This window comes from Lucilia cuprina, chromosome 6, assembly GCF_022045245.1.
Source record: "Lucilia cuprina isolate Lc7/37 chromosome 6, ASM2204524v1, whole genome shotgun sequence".
Taxonomy (NCBI): domain Eukaryota; kingdom Metazoa; phylum Arthropoda; class Insecta; order Diptera; family Calliphoridae; genus Lucilia; species Lucilia cuprina.
In genome coordinates, this window is record NC_060954.1 from 32901475 (window position 1) to 32914065 (window position 12591).

Below are 12591 nucleotides of genomic sequence, written 5' to 3' on the forward strand. Positions count from 1 at the left end.
ATCAGAAAAACAAAACATTTTTAAATTTACAAGTTTTGTTGCTTTTACTTAAAATAAACAATGCACGGAAATAGATTTACAACAAATGAAAGAAATTTATTAACAAAATAAAGGCGAAAATATAATGTACAATTTTAACAAAAAATTATTTCCATTTCATAAATTTATTGGCTGGAACCTCCAAAACTACTCAACTACACAGTTGAAAGAATGTACATGCATTTAGGCGATTTGCGAAACAAAATGGATCATAAATCCATTTTTAATCAGATTGACACCATCTTCGCAACATTACATATTAAACGTTAAAATGAGGAATATATACTACTTCTGGAGTTTTTTCCTAATAAATTGACGTATGATTGTACTTAAACCCAAAGAAATGTTATTAAAATTTAAGTAAACTGCTAATTTTAGATAGCTAAATAAAAGTTGAAACAATGCCTTCGTATTTTAGTTCTAAAAAAGTAGTATAAATTCAGTAACCCGTGTGCACTTAGTGAGTTATTGGAGGTCAATGCTGGAGGTCATGAAAAATTCTGTTACTAGAAGTAATTAAAATTTAGAATCACTATTTGGTCCATAAATATTTACATATTTTTCCGAAAGTTTCCATTGTCTACGATATCTCGCTTAGCGCCTACTGGTGCAAAATTGAAATGGAAACAACGTATTTAATATTTCAATTTGAAGCCATGTGTAATCTTTTAATTTGCCATTTAAATTTTGTAGTTAACTGACTATAAGGCAATTTTTAGAAGTTCAAGGCAAAGTTCAGTTCTCTAAAATCCCCAAAGTAACATAATTCCTTCTCTAAACTTTAGTGTTTCCTAACTTTCATATTCAACAAAAATTATATTACAAAAATATATTTCAACATTTTATTCAGTTTCCATTTTCTGTGTTTTCACATCGACTTTCCTTATTCAACAAAAATTATATTACAAAAATATACTTATTTCAACATTTTATTCAGTTTCCATTTTCTGTGTTTTCACATCGAGATACATAATTCTTAAAGAGATTATATTGACAAATTAATGTTAAAATCCCAGTTACACTTTTTTCTATTTTAAAATATTTTCTTATCTTTAAGAAAACACAAAATCTTTTATGGTGAAATAGGTACGTACATACGATAAAAAAATTGGTCACATTTATTACTCTTAAAAAGATGTTTTACATATTACAACAAGTAAGAAGTTATAGTCGGGCGAGGCCGACCATATAATACCCTACACCTGTTACAAATAAAATGTGATTTAGTTTTCATAATAAAGCATTTTAGTTTTGTGGAGATACGAGTATATTAAATATAATTATGAACTTAAAAGCCCTATTTGGCGGGTTCAGTTATATTAGGCCTAGGTGAAATAATAGACCGATGTTAACCATTTTCGTCTACAGTACCATAAAAGATCATGTGCGAAATTTCATTGAATTATCTCCAAAATTGCGACCTGTAGTTTGATTACAATATTTACAAGCCCTATTCGGGGGTAGAGTTGTATGGGGGCTAGGTGAAATAATGAACCGATCTTAACCATTTTCAATAGAGTTCGTCCCTGGGGCAATAGAAGATCATGTACCAAATTTCATTCAATTATCTTCAAAATTGCGGCCTGTAGTTTGATTACAAGGTTTACATGGATGGACGGACATAGCTAAATCGACTCAGAAAATGATTCTAAGCCGATTGGTATACTTTAAGGTGGGTACAGGACCAATATTATTGTGCGTTACAAAGATCAGCACAAACCCAATATACCCTCCCCAGTAAAGTGGTGTAGAGTATAAAAAGGTAAAACTAATAAATAAAACGATTTTATTATATTACATTAATTAAATCATAAGTTTACATTTGGGGAAAAAGTCAAATACCGATGGACAATTTCATGTCAAGTGACCCAACTCAAAAAATTCAATTTTAATGAAATTTGCACGATTGCTCTTTTAAGCACTTTCGGTCAAGAAACTTATGTTGAATTTTTGCGCTACACTTGTATTTCCAAGTCAGTAATGAGTGTTAAAGTTATGAGGGGAGCCTAGAGTCAATTGTGGACCGATTCTCTTAAAATTTGATAAAGCAATATATATAATGCCATATGGGCATTAAAGTAATTTTTTTGAAGGGATAGAACCGATTCCGACAACTTGCTTATGCCGAATTTTATCGCTATACTCTTAAAGGCAGTAATGGTCATTAAAGTAATTTTTTTGAAGGGGTAGAACCAATTCTCATAAAATTTGATGGAAAAAAATGTTCTTACATGAAACTTATTTTTGTCGAATTGTTTAAGCCTGACGACTTGTATGGGAACCATGCGAAAACATGGTCCAATATTTCCACTTTTCAGTACCAAACAAACCTTACCTGTAGAAAATATTTGTGAAAATTTTTAACTCTCTACCTCTTTCCGTTCGGACTCTTTCGAGCTTTCATGGTTAGATCATCCTTGAATTCAATAAGGACATAGATAAATATATGTACGTAAAATTTTGTGTGTATCAATTTCAATATAAGTATGAAACTTATATTGAAATTGACTTTAAAATAATGAAACACTTTAATTCCCATAGGTTAAAGGTTAATTTGCATATTGTACCTCAATGTATACTTTGTCGTCAAAAAGGAATAAGTAAAATGGAAAGAATCGTGAAGGAAGTGAATTCTTAATTTTTATAATACACTAGAATCTAGTGACTAGATCCTCATCACAATTAAAATTGAATTTAACATATTTCTTATGATTTTTTTATCTCTAAACTTAATATTTTTATAAACAAATTTTTACAGGGTGGTAAACAAAGTACACTTTCAGGTCCAATCGCACTCAATTAATTTTAGAAAACCTCCATGAAATTTATGTACAACAATAAAGGAATAAAGTAGAAAAAATTACGTAAAAATATTATGTTTGTAATATTTTAGGAAATTAGCCTAAATTCTTTACAATTAAATACAAATTTCCTAACAATAGGAAACATACATATAACTGAAGTTTGAGTATTGTCAACCCATAAACTGAAACTCGAACTATGCAAAATTAGAAAATTTTATTGAGACTGTAGTTAAATATTATATTGTTTCTAGCCGATTTATTATGTTATCATAAAACTGGATGTGAACACATAGACTAAATATATCAAATCGATAAATTTTTAATTGTTGATATCTACGAAACAAATTGTCCAATTAAAAAAAAAATTTGGTTTTTTTTATTTCAATAATTGTAAATTTGGTTTTGAAAAAATGGGTTCAGAACTCATTCGGAGAAAACATAAATTGCACGGATATGATGAAAATTAAGTGTTTCTATACTTTTGATAGCATAAAACCACAAATTATTAAAAAATATTAAGTATCATTTGGCCACAAAAAAGTGTCTGGCTAAGGGAGCAAATTGCTTTTTCGTGGGAAAATCAAAACCTGTTTTTACTAGTGTTGAAATAAATGGTAAAATTTATAGAGAAGAATGATTTGAAAATTGTATATTTAACACTGCAAACACGTCATTATGCCCGAAACTAGTCAGTTGTCATTATGCAAGAGACACAATTAAATGATCTTTAAAAAAAAATATATATTGGTCAATTATGAGATTATGTTTTAAGAAATAAGAAATACTTAGGTTTCCGCAAGCCAATAACAAATCAACGGATTCATCACTTAACGTATAAACTAACTGATCCTTATGCGGCATTTGACATCGACGAAAGTCTCGTGCATATCCGTGCAAATTAAGTTGTCTTGGAGTAAGCTTTGAATCCATTATAAAATTAAAAATTATAAATAGATTTTTAATTAAATTAGGAGACCATAGGCTATTTGAATCCAAAATTTGATTTTAGTTGGTCAATTATGTTTAAAGATTTTGGTGGATTAAACCCTTTTTATAAAATTTCTGTAATAAATTTTTAAGATAAAAATAAAAATCTTTTAAAAGTTTTTCTAAACCTTCATTTCGTTGGCCTGTGTAATTTTTAGGTATTTATGTGAAAAAATACCCTATGGATTAATATTATTTATACAAAATGAATATTTTTATTCTAACGAATTGACGAAATAAACAATTTTTTCTGCTTTCGTCGATATAGAATTATTTTGATAAACAATATTTTTTTTAATAAAAATGTTTAATAGAAAATGTAGCTATTTGAAAAGTGTTGGTATTAAAAATTCAAGAATAAAATAGACAATAATTTATTTTCCTTTGAAATTAATATGCCAATTGAATATAATTTGAATATGGATATAGAAATTTTTAAAGTTTTATTAAAGTTAATAACATGTACATAATTTGCAAAAAATAAAAATTATGAAAAATGCATAATAATTTATGGACTGTAAGCGACTGTAAGTATTAAATAAATTTTGAGCAAATGTTCCGAATTTGATCACTAAAAATTTGTCGGGAAAATTAAAACATTTTCTAAAATTATTAAATGATTCTTCAAAATGTCCTCTAACCAAATTAAACGATTAATATGTTTAATAGTAATTTCTAAAAAAAATCAAACATTTAATAAAGGGCACAATAAAGCAAAAATAAGATCAACAACACATGGCAGAATCAGCAAGCATCAGCTGTAGCAGAAGCAATAGCAAGATCGGCGAAACGCTTTTTTGAAGCACACAGAGAATAAGAAAAAAAAAATAAAGAACCTCAACGCAATACAATTTTTTATTTATTTCTTATTTTTTATTTTAATTTTTTTCTGTTTCTTTTAATATTCACTCACTCATACACAATTTAATGATTAAAAAAATTTTTTTCTTATTTTCAAAACAATTTTTTGTTTATTTTATCTTAAAAACCATCAATTTAAAATATTTTAATTGAAATTAAACTTTTATTTATTTGTACTCGCACCAGATATTTGTATATATTTTCATACACTTTTTTCTTACTACATAATAACTATTTCATATTCATAAATTACTTTTTATTATTATTAATTATAATTTTTTTTTAATTTTTAGTTTTGTTTTCTTTCTTTAAGCAACTCAAGTAATTATTGTTTAAAACCACAATGTGTTTAATTATTAGGCAGACAGACGACAACAACGTCAGGTTAAATAGAACAAAATGCAAAATTTGCAAATGAAAATTTCGTTTCGTTTGTTTTTCAATAAAAATTTGTTTAATTTTTATAACACGGTTGGATAGCGAACCGAATTAAATTATTTTCTATTTTTTTATTTTTACTTAGTGAGTGAAATACTAAAATTGAAATGTTTATTCAGTATTTTTTACTTAGTATTTTTTGTACGTAGAACGACCGAAAGGAAAATTTTAAACCACTAAACACGGCGAACTCCAATTTACAAATGAAATTTATTTCACATGCTGAGAGAGCTCCAACTTTGAAAATGTGTGAAATAATGAAAAAAAAAATAAAAATAAAACAAAAACGTATGAGATAGAATATAAAATTTATTTCTCCCCTTCTCTCACTGGAGTTTTGTTTTGATTTCATTTTATTTTGCGTGTGTTCGTGTGTTTTGTTGTATTTTTGTTTATATTACGGTGGGGGTATTATTATTATGTATTTTCACATTCTCCATTATTCTGACATTTCGCACACAGCTGTTTTGGGATCTGTCATCTGAGCGCCACCAAAAAAAATGGGGAGCAACAGATAAGAAGAGAAAGCGTGCATATGACACTACGTCAGAGTTGTTACAGTAGAAAATAGTGTTGCCAGTGGAAATTTTATTTTTAAAACAGTTAATTTGTTTTTCTAATTTAAGAGTAGAAAATTGCAGCATATTTTTATTTCCGGAAAAACTTTTTATCAGATTAACAAAAATCGATTGTCTCTATTCATAACAATATCCAAGGGAAGAATTTTATTGTTAAAGCCTTTTAATTCCGTTTCCGTTGATCGTATGTTTTGTATGATAACTTTCAATTAACGATAAAATATATAATACTAGCTAATACTTGGTGTGCTTCGCTACCACAATCGAAATTAAATAAATAATCAAAAAAATTATTTATTTAGTTATAAAATTATGCAATTTTTCTCAAAGGTTTGTGGTAACAATGTGTTACATATGAGAGTTGCCAAGCAAATTATTGCAAATTTGCCAATTTTTATCTATCGCCAATTTCTATCTATTTATGAAATATTTGAATTTCTATCTATCTATGAAATATTTGAATTATGAAGGTCCTCTCTTTTTTCTCCAAAATGTTCAGATTAATATTAAAGTAATTTGTGCAATATTTGAAGAATCTAGTTATATTAGTTTCCCAGTTGGACAAAATTTTGTATTTGATTCATATGTGAGGTACCAAGAACCCCATTAGAAGACCGCCCGTTATACTCTAAATGTTAAAATGACTGTGCAAGTTCTTCAAGTAAAATTTAGAGATGTTAGCTCTAATAGTTTCTCAGATATACGAATTTTTCTATTTTATTCAAATGGAGGTTTCAAGACACCCCAGATGAAAGTCCTCTATTTTTCCCTAAAAATGTTCAGATAAATATTAAATTTCTTCGTGCAAAATTTTAAGAATTTAGTTCTATTAGATCCCCAGATAAACTAATTTTTGTATTTAATTAATATGGAAGGTGCCGCTCCTCTCATGGGTAGTTCGCCAATTTATTACTAAAAAATGTTAACATGGATGTAAAAGTTATTCGTGCAAAATTTTATGATTTTGACGGTAATAGTTTCCAAGATTAACGAATTTTTGTATTTTACTTATATGGGAAGTGCCACGCCTCCTAATTGCAATCCGCCCACTTTTTGTTATAAATAATCATATTGACACTAAAGTCTCTCCGGCAAAATTTGAGGACTCTAACTCTTATATTATTTTAAATATACGGATTTAATATTTTCTTAAAGTGGGCGTGGCACCTCGCCCACTTGAAATTTCAAAACAAAAAGTAACCTATTGTTTCTTTCATATATAGAGGAACACACAGTACATAAGTAAGGCTTGGAATCCAAGATTCAAATAGCACACCATTTAGTGTAACTAAATCTACCAATTTGTAAAATTTAATCAAAATTGGCTCAAAATTTAATAAAATAAAAAGTACCATTGTATTAAAAAAAAAATAAAACGATAAGTGAACCCTTTTTATAGTATCTTTTATATGTTAGGAGGTATAAGGTTAACTTATTAAACCGTTTTTACCCCTTTTTATCCCTTAAAAATTTTAATATTTAAAAATCCCTTCTTAATGGATCTACAAAACCAAAAATACATTTAGTGTCAAAATATCATATCCCTAGGTTCAGTACAATTAATTAATGTTTTTGCATAGGGTGACTAATAAGGAATTAGTTATTTAGTCTTACCCTAGTATATATTATACGTTTTTTACAGTTTTACATTCATACAAAAAGTATTTATTGCTGCAATATTACTTTCCTACTTAGAGTGCCAATTACAATATTAAACGCAGTGTTACCATACAAAACAACAGAAAACTTCACTGTTTGTTATCAAAATAAAGCATGTTTTATAAAATGGAATATGAAAACTAATGAATTAATGAATTAAAATTTAAAACAAAAAAATATATTGTAAAGTCCCTATAATTAATACTTAACGATAAATCAAACATTTTAATGTTTATTTTAATAAAAATTGTATTATTATTTTTTTTTTTGGATCAGCTGCTTACACTTTTGCATTTCTTGCACATGTTTAAACCACCTCCATTGACCGCTTAAACTAGCAAACAAAATTAGCTGATTGAGTATTCAAAAACAACTTTCGAAGATTAATTTTAATTTAATCCCTAATCCTTCACCTAAAGATTGGCCCTTATTGGTTAAGTAAAGAATCTTTACTTTAGATTTTGCTGGGTAGTTTAAACTTTTTTTAACCAAAGGAAAATTTAACAAGTATGAATGTATAGTCGGCCATATGATACCCTACACCAGTCAGTATGTATGTTAAGAATGGGGATTATTTAAAAAAATAAAGCATTTGGATTATTTAAAAAAATAAAGCATTTGGTTTATTTTTTAACTTTATTTCGGAATATTTTTACTTTTTTTTGGCAAAAAAAGAGATTTTTTTAAGAGGGCTTAAAGGGGAGTAGGGCAAAATATTGCCCTATCCTTAAAAACGTTGATAGGGGGAGTTAAGTCTTTTTCAATATTATTTATGTAGAATTTAAAAGTGTTATTAGTGTTTGTAAGTGAATTTTGACCTTTAAGTCATTTTCTGAAGGTGAGTTTGTATGGGGGATAGGGTCAAATGAAGCCCGATCATTACAAAAATCGGGAGTGTCATTTAAAGTTGTATAAAACTAAGTTTTGTCGACTTTTGTTAACATAATGGATCATTTAAATTAATTATAAGCCAAAAGGCCATATTTGGGGGGTACGATTGTATGGGGGCTAGTCGAAATAATCTACCGATTTTAACCATTTTCAATAGGCTTGGGCCAAAAGAAGCGTGTATGCCAAATTTCATCCAATTATCTTGAAAATTGCGGCCTGTACCTTGCGCACAAGGTTTACATGGACGGCCAGCCAGACGGACGGACATAGCTTAATCAACTCAGAAAATGATTCTAAGCCGATTGGTATACTTTAAGGTGGGTATAGGACGAATATTTTTGTATGTTACAATCATCAGCACAAACCCAAAATAAAAAATTTAACCTAAGTACAATAGACCGACTTACAAAAATATTCGCTGTTATATAATATGATATATCCCAAAATATTTTCGTTGAAGTATTGTCTATTCGTGAGCTGGACAGTTTTCAAAAAAATATTATATGGGGACACGATTTTTCATGTAAAATTTAATATTTTACCCAGCTTCAAATAATTATTGTTATGTTTTTAATGGTTCCCAAAGTATTTCTAGTCTATCAATGGTCGTTCGTAAGCCGAACCGCTAACAAAAGGTCCCTTTTTCGTTCTTTTTTAATTTTACAGTATTTCTTAAACAAAATCTACAATACGTGGTATCATTTAAAAGGGGTTTTAATGCCAAGTCTACTAGTCCACAAACTTTGCATAATTGTGCATATATTTTTTTATTAGTGGAAAACCTTATAATTTTAAATATTTTGGAATATGACAATTATTAGCATACGGTTATTTAGGATTAATACATCATTGAACGCAGCTTTAAAACCCTTTTCAAACGATACCACATATTAAATATTTTATTTAAAAACAAAAATTGAAAAAAATAATTCCAAAGTAGCTTGTTTTAATTTGGTCATCACCAGACTTAAAATATTTTAAGAATCATCATAAAACAAAGCATAAAAATTATTGAGACAGTAACATAAACACGTTTTTGCTTTCCATACAGAGTGAATCGGTTTAAAGTACACATTTCTTGAATGAAAAGAGATATCCGATACATGTAGTTACATACATTTTAGAATTTTTAGAATTTCACTAAAAAATGCATTTGCTGTTAAGCTTTCTTTATAAAAAAATGTTTTGAATATTATGGATTACATTTGGAATAAATATGCATCAAAATATACATAATATGTTGCAAAATGTACTTTATTATAGGTTAGTTTTAAACAAAATTGTACAAAACAATTCGACTGTGTCGAATCTTATGTACCCTTCACCTGCTTTAATTTAATATTATAAACAATTCAAAAAGTACCAATAATGTTTTTTGGTTCAATAAGATAGAAAATTCAAAAAGTTTTCGTTTTGATGAACGAAAAAGTACCAATATAATTTATAATTTTATAGGTCATTCCTACATGCTTAGTTTCATGTTACTATGTTTAATATATATAGAAGATTCAAAAAATACTTCTTCATTTTACTTAATCCATGCTCTACATAAATTATTTCATGTTTCTAGGTTCAATAGAAAATTCAAAAAGTACCAATTAAAGAACGAAAAGAACGAAGAAAAGGTTTCACTTAATCCAGGCTCTATATGCTTAATTTCATGTTTTAAGCCAATAACAGCACACAGTTTCATATGTAACGTATTGCTAATCAGTGTTGCCACTTTGGTTATTATTAACCAAAATTGGTTATTTTTATTTTGCATGTGTACATGTGAATTATTTTTTCGTTTTGGTTATTTTTTGCAAACAATTAAACTAAATGCTGTTTGCTTTTATTCCAAAAATAAAATTAAAAAAAAAAACTTCTCTAGTTTTAAATCAATTATGTAAATATACATATCACCTGTGGAATTTTTTTTTACTACTCGATGTTTTTTATTACTGCAATTTGTACATCTGCTGGTTATACTTATGTATGTGCACAAAGGTATTTTTGGATATCTTAATTGGGTAGGATTTAGCAAAAGTACCTATGAGTTTTCCACATATTAAATGAGTTGATTAAAATCATAACAACACCGTAATATTATTTATTATATTTATATTTAAAATATTTATTTACACTAGTCAATCTAACACCGTGAATAATGAATCCTCTCTCTCCTTTTGGTACATCAATGAACTTAAAATCCCTTTTTGGGTCGATTCAAACTCGTCCTTCCTTCCATTAATATTTCTATTGGAACTTTTTATGTATAGAACTCGCGATACTTATATGAAAAAAATTGGTGGGAATAGTCTACGTACTTAGTAGATTATTTCCTCCAAATTAAATTAAAAATTTAAAGTATAATTGCAACTTCTATACCTATTTGAAATTTTGCATAAACAAATGCTGTGCTAATTTGCCGAAATTCTAAGATAAATGATTTAATAAGAATAAATAAAGTATTTTCTGCTAATTGATGCAAGAATAGTATCACAATATCTTTAAAGTATTAATCAACTGGTATTTTTAAGTAACACAGCTGAGGAAAATGAAATTGTATTGTATACAAAAGTTGTAATAACATCTAAACTCGTACGACGAACAATAATCGCGATATATGCAAAGATGTGATACTCATGACCTTTGACTTCTATTATCTCACAATGACTTTTAGTTCTTTATTTACATTTTCTAGATGATGTTTTATACTAGTTTTTATTTTACCGTCTTAAATTCTACATTTTGGTCAATTTGTCGGATAATTTGGATAGATTACGTTTAGAAATATTGCTGAAGTTATGAATGTAATGCTAACATCCGCTACATGGTATTATAATTTAAACCCAAATTTCGAACGAAATCTCCAAATCTGTAAAATGGGAAGAATTTTATAATTTAAAATTGTTTTCCAAAAAGTCATATGTGGAGTATTTTTAAATTGCGCTAAAAAGCGTTAAAAACTCAGTTATTTTTTAAAATAAATATTAATTGCATTTATTCACGAATCTGCGAAGAGACATATATTTATTGTTGAAAACAATATAGAGTCGAAAAGAAACAAGATAGAAAACTGAAATATTTTGCCAAAATATATATAATTGACCCAGTTTGATTGGTATTGAAAATGTGAAATATCGGTCAATGATATCACCTAGCCCCCATATTATGCCCTATTCAGAAAATTACTATATTGCTTAAAAAGCATCTATAGCGATAAGTTTTATTGGAAATGTATTTGTCAAAATTTATGAGGATCGGTATATAATTGACTCTATCCCTCATAAAAAGTCTCCACTGAAAATGACTTTAAAGCTCATAATGTACTGCAATATAGCAACAAAATTCAACATAATCAAGGTTTAAAGGAACTAAAATATCTCTGTCAGATTTTATGAGAATTGGTCTATAATTGATCATACGTCTCATATAAGATCTCATACAGAAAATTACTTTAACGCTCATAACTGTCTTCATAATACCAGTTTAACGGCGAAATTTAAAATAGTTCCACTTCAGAAAATGAATTTGTTATTTTAATGTACAAATGTAAAAACATAAAAGGAATAAAAATAATTTTGTTTACTTTTTTCTTAATTTGGTTATTTTTTATTCGAATTTTGGTTAGAAAAGAAATTTTGTTGTGGCAACACTGTTGCTAATGCTCTGATTTGTTTTTATAAAACATCAAGTACAAGAACAAAGTTTACCATATGATTATGTGTATTGTTGTTGTATGTTAATTATGCATGCTCAAAAAATGTCAATTTTTGAGAGGTTGTCTCAGATTTTTGCTCATATCTTCGTTATTTATAGACCGATTTTGCTGATTTTAAATAGAATTCTTCTCGAACGAATTATTGAAGATTCGGATCTCGCAGATATTTGGGGTCTTCTGAAAACTGATTTCAATTTACACACTGACAGACATACGAACTGATTGGCATCGCTAAATCGACTCCGCTATATATGGGGATAATTTATAACGTAGTAATATTATATTATAGTAATTTCAAACAGAATGAAAAACGTATATATACTTTTCTCACAGTAAAGGGCATAATAACATTTTCAGAAATGCCAATTTTGGACTGTTTGACATGATGAGTTTGATGAATACTTACTCTGGGTCTGATAAAAAATCTCATTTAAAAAAATATTGTTCGTACACTTAAAAGAAGAATTGAGAAATCATTACTTAAATTCATCTAGATCAGTTTCAATAGTACATAATTGGTGTTCGGAATATTTATTAGACTCTGGCAGCACTTTTATTTCCGATAAACAATCACAAACATATAATAACGTTTTTTTAAACGATCGATTTGTCGAGAATGGCACACAAA

General features: G+C 27.7%; 1 protein-coding gene across 8 annotated transcripts in view; it reads right to left on the reverse strand.

Moving 5' to 3' along the window:
* LOC111675331 (transient receptor potential cation channel trpm) overlaps positions 1–12591 on the reverse strand; it is a 178842-nt gene extending 166251 nt beyond the window's left edge. For 4 of the 8 annotated variants that reach the window (XM_046955462.1, XM_046955463.1, XM_046955468.1 and 1 more), the window contains exon 1: positions 4667–5336. The gene's annotated coding sequence lies outside the window, so the exon portion shown is untranslated. Of the gene's footprint in view, positions 1–4666; positions 5337–12369 lie in introns of those variants that run through there. The other 4 variants (XM_046955460.1, XM_046955458.1, XM_046955466.1 and 1 more) reach the window with 4 other exon arrangements.